Source organism: Arachis ipaensis, chromosome B10 (genome assembly GCF_000816755.2).
Source record: "Arachis ipaensis cultivar K30076 chromosome B10, Araip1.1, whole genome shotgun sequence".
NCBI classification, from domain to species: domain Eukaryota; kingdom Viridiplantae; phylum Streptophyta; class Magnoliopsida; order Fabales; family Fabaceae; genus Arachis; species Arachis ipaensis.
In genome coordinates, this window is record NC_029794.2 from 38,739,752 (window position 1) to 38,745,199 (window position 5,448).

The window sequence follows — 5,448 nt, forward strand, 5'->3', positions numbered from 1 at the left end:
CATGAGGACTTGGTCCAACCTTTGATCAAAGTTGACTCTTCTTGTGTAGGGGCGTGTGTTCTCTTCCATCATTGGCAAGTTGAACGCCAACCTTACATTTTCCGGACTAAAATCTAAGTAATTCCCCCGAACCATGGTGAGATAATTCTTTGGGTTCAGGTTCTTACTTTGATCATGGTTCCTTGTGATCCATGCATTAGCATAGAACTCTTGAACCATTAGAGTTCCGACTTGTTGGATAGGGTTTGTTAGAACTTCCCAACCTCTTCTATGGATCTCATGTCAGATCTCCGGATACTCATTTCTCTTGAGTTTGAAAGGGACCTCGGGGATCACCTTCTTCTTGGCCACAACATCATAGAAGTGGTCTTGATGAGCTTTGGAGATGAATCTTTCCATCTCCCATGACTCGGAGGTGGAAGCTTTTGTCTTCCCTTTCCCTTTTCTAGAGGATTCTCCGGTCTTAGGTTCCATCAATGGTAATGGAAAAATAAAAAGCTTATGCTTTTACCACACCAAACTTAGAATTTTGCTCGCCCTCGAGCAAGAGAAGAAAGAATAGATGAAGAAGAAGAAGCAAATATGGAGGAGAGGAGGGAAAGGTGTATTCGGCCAAGAAGAGAAGAGAGGGTTGTGTGGTGTGAAAATGAGGAAGAATGGAGGGCTATATATAGGGAAGGGAGGGGGGGTAAGGTTCGGCCATAAGGGTGGGTTTTGGGTGGGAAATTGATTTTGAATTTTGAAGGTAGGTGGAGTTTATGAGATAGGTTTATGGGAAGAGTGGATGATGTGAGTGGTGAAGTGGTGATAGGGAAGAGAGATTGAGGTGATTGGTGAAGAGTTTTGGGGAAGAGTGTTTATTGGGAAGAGAGGATGAACATTAAGAAGAGGGAAGAGAGTGAGTGGAGGTAGGTGGGGATCCTGTGGGGTCCACAGATGCTAAGTTGATCCTGTGGGGTCTACATATCCTGAGGTGTCAAGGATTTGCATCCCTGCACCCATTAGGCATGTAAAATGCCTTTGCATGCAATTCTGGCGTTTAAACGCCGAATTGATGCTTGTTCTAGGCGTTCAACGCCCAGATGCTTGTTTCTGGCGTTCAGCGCCAGCTCTTCTTTACTGTGCATTTCTGGCGTCTGAACGCCAGGATGCTGCTTGTTTCTGGCGTTCAACGCCAGAAACATGCTCTGTTCTGGCGTTGAACGCCAGACAGATGCTCCTTACTGGCGTTTAAACGCCAGTGAGATCCTCCTCCAGGGTGTGATTTTTCTTCTGCTGTTTTTGATTCCGTTTTCAATTTTTATATTTATTTTGTGACTCCACATGATCATGAACCTAATAAAACATGAAATAACAATAAAAATAAATTAAAATTAGATAAATAAAAATTGGGTTGCCTCCCAACAAGCGCTTCTTTAATGTCAATAGCTTGACAGTGGGCTCTCATGGAGCCTCACAGATGTTCAGAGCATTGTTGAGACTCCCCGACACCAAACTTAGAGTTCGGATATGGGAGTTCAACACCAAACTTAGAGTTTGGTTGTGGCCTCCTAATACCAAACTTAGAGTTTGACTGTGGGAGCTCTGGTTAACTCTGTTTTGAGAGAAGCTTACTGTGCCTCTTTTCCATGTTTACAGAAGGATGTCNTTAGTTCCTCAGAGGGAAACTCCTTATTGATCACTGGACGCCCCAGGAGGTCTTCCTCCTTGGGATTCACGTCCTCCCCTTTTTCCTTGGATTTGGCCATGATGGTCATTTCAATGACCTTGCACTCTCCTTTTGGATTTTCTTCTGTATTGCTTGGGAGAGTACTAGGAGGAATTTCAGTGACTCTTTTACTCAGCTGGCCCACTTGTGCTTCCAAATTTCTAATGGAGGACCTTGTTTCATTCATGAAACTCACAGTGGCCTTAGATAGATCAGAGACTAAGTTTGCTAAATTAGAAGTATTTTGTTCAGAGTTCTTTGTCTGTTGCTGAGTGGATGATGGAAAAGGCTTGCTATTACTAAACCTGTTTCTTCCACCATTATTAAAGCCTTGTTGAGGCTTTTGTTGATCCTTCCATGAGAGATTTGGGTGATTTATCCATGAGGGATTATAGGTGTTTCCATATGGTTCACCCATGAAATTCACCTCTGCTATTGCAGGATTTTCAGGATCATAGGCCTCTTCTTCAGAAGGCGCCTCTTGAGTACTGTTGGATGCAGCTTGCATTCCATTCAGACTCTGAGAAATCATATTGACTTGCTGAGTCAATATTTTGTTCTGAGCCAATATGGCATTCAGAGTATCAATTTCAAGAACTCCCTTCTTTTGAGGCATCCCATTACTCACAGGATTCCTCTCAGAAGTGTACATGAACTGGTTATTAGCAACCATGTCAATGAGTTCTTGAGCTTCTGCAAGCGTTTTCTTTAGGTGAATGGATCCACCTGCAGAAGTATCTAATGACATCTTAGCTAATTCAGACAGACCATCATAGAATATATCCAGGATGGTCCATTCTGAAAGCATGTCAGAAGGACATTTTTTAGTCAGTTCCTTGTATCTCTCCCAAGCTTCATAGAGGGATTCACCTTCTTTCTGCCTGAAGGTTTGAACATCCACTCTAAGCTTGCTTAGATTTTGAGGAGGAAAGAACTTGGCTAAGAAAGCCTTGACCAGCTTATCCCAAGAGTTCAGGCTATCCTTAGGTTGAGAGTCCAACCATATTCTAGCTCTGTCTCTTATAGCAAAAGGGAAAAGCATGAGCCTATAGACTTCATGATCTACTCCATTAGTCTTAACAGTATCACAGATCTGCAAGAATTCAGTTAAGAACTGAAAAGGATCTTCATATGGAAGTCCATGAAACTTGCAGTTTTTTTGCATTAGAGAAACCAATTGAGGTTTAAGCTCAAAATTGTTTGCTCCAATGGTAGGGATGGAGATGCTTCTTCCATGTAAATTGGAATTAGGTGCAGTAAAGTCACCAAGCATCCTCCTTGCATTATTATTATTTTCGGCTGCCATCTCCTCTTCTTGTTCGAAAATTTCTGAAAGGTGCTTGCTGGATTATTGTAATTTAGCTTCTCTTAGTTTCCTCTTCAGAGTCCTTTCAGGTTCTGGATCTGCTTCAACAAGAATGTTCTTGTCCTTGCTCCTGCTCATATGAAAAAGAGGAAACAGAAAAATAATAATAATAGGGATCCTTTTTACCCAGGTATAGAGGTTCCCCTGTGTGAGTAGAAGAAGAAAAGAATGTAGTGTGAAGAAGGGAAGAAAAAAAAACTCGAACACAGGGAGGGAGGTAGTGTTCGAATTTTTGGATGGGAGAGAAGTGTTAGTAGATAAATAAATAAATAGAAGGAGATGAGAGAGAAAGAGGAATTTCGAAACTTATTTTTGAAAAATGGTTAGTGATTTTCGAAAATTAAAAGAAGAAATAAATTAAAATTGAATTTTGAAAAAGAGGGAGATATTTTCGAAAATTAGAGAGAGAGGTTTAGTTAGGTAGTTTTGAAAAAGATAAGAAACAAACAAAAAGTTGGTTAATTAGTTGAAACAAATTTGAAAATCAATTTTGAAAAGATAAGAAGATAAGAAGTTAGAAAAGATATTTTAAAATCAAATTTTTGAAAAAGATAAGATAAAAAGATATTTTTGAAAAGATATGATTGAAATTAGTTTTGAAAAAGATTTGATTTTTAAAATCACAATTAATGACTTGATTCATAAGAAATCACAAGATATGATTCTAGAACTTAAAGTTTGAATCTTTCTTAACAAGCAAGTAACAAACTTGAAATTTTTGAATCACAACATTAATTGATGATGTTATTTTCGAAAATTATGTGATAAAGATAAGAAAAAGATTTTTGAAAAATATTTTTAAAATTTTCGAAAATAACTAAGAAAAATAAAAAAGATTTGACTTTTGAAAAAGATTTTGAAAAAGATAAGATTTTTTTTAAATTGAAAATTTGATTTGACTCATAAGAAACAACTAAGTTTTAAAAAGTTTTGAAAAAGTCAACTCAAATTTTCGAAATTTATGAGTGAAAAAGGGAAAGATATTTTTTTATTTTTTGAATTTTTAATGATGAGAGAGAAAAACATGAAAAAGACTCAATGCATGAAAATTTTGGATCAAAACAATGAATGCATGCAAGAATGCTATGAATGTCAAGATGAACACCAAGAACACTTTGAAGATCAAGATGAACACCAAGAACTTATTTTTGAAAAATTTTTTATGCAAAGAAAACATGCAAGACACCAAACTTAGAAATTTTTAATGCTTAGACACTAAGAATTCAAGAATGCATATGAAAAACACCATACAACACAAAACAATAAAATATCAAGATCAAACAAGAAGACTTACCAAGAACAACTTGAAGATCATGAAGAACACTATGAATGCATGAATTTTTGAAAAATGCATAGAATTTTTAGAAAAAATGCAGTTGACACCAAACTTGAAATTGACTCAAGATTCAAACAAGAAACACAAAATATTTTTGATTTTTTTATGATTTTATTAATTTTTTTTCGAAAAACATCTAGGAAAAAAAAAGGATTTCAAAATTTTTAATATGAATTCCATGAATCTTGTACTCTTAGTCTAAAGCTCCAATCTGAGGGTTAGGCATGGCTTAATAGCCAGCCAAGCTTTAGTATGCTATTACATGCATTGAAGTGATTAGTTGAAGACCAATCCCAAAGCAGTTTGGATATGGCTTTACAGCCAGATAGGATTCAACATGTTACCATGAAACTCTAGAATTCATTCTTAAAAAATTCTGAAATAATTTTCGAAAACAAAGGGAAATTTTTTGAAAGATTTTTGAAAAAAATTTTTGAAAACTTTTTGAAAATAAAATAAGAGGAAAATTACCTAATCTGAGCAACAGGATGAACCGTCAGTTGTCCAAACTCAAACAATCCCCGGCAACAGCGCCAAAAACTTGGTGCACGAAATTGTGATCTCAGGCAACGGCGCCAAAAACTCTGTACGCACGTCTTAATAAATTGTTTTCATTCACAACTTCGATACAACTAACCAGCAAGTGCACTGGGTCGTCCAAGTAATAAAACCTTACGTGAGTAAGGATCGATCCCACGAAGATTGTTGGTATGAAGCAAGCTATGGTCACCTTGTAAATCTCAGTCAGGCGGATATAAAATAGTTATGGAGTTTTCGAAAATTTATAATAAATAAATAGAAAATAAAGATAGAAACACTTATGTATATCATTGGTGAGAATTTCAGATAAGAGTATGGAGATGCTTTCGTTCCTCTGAACTTCTGCTTTCCTGCTGTCTTCATCCAATCAATCTTACTCCTTTCCATGGCTGGCTTTATGTAAGGACATCACCATTGTCAATGGCTACTTTTCATCCTCTCTGTGAAAATGGTCCGATGCACTGTCACTGCATGGCTAATCATCTGGAGGTCTGGAGG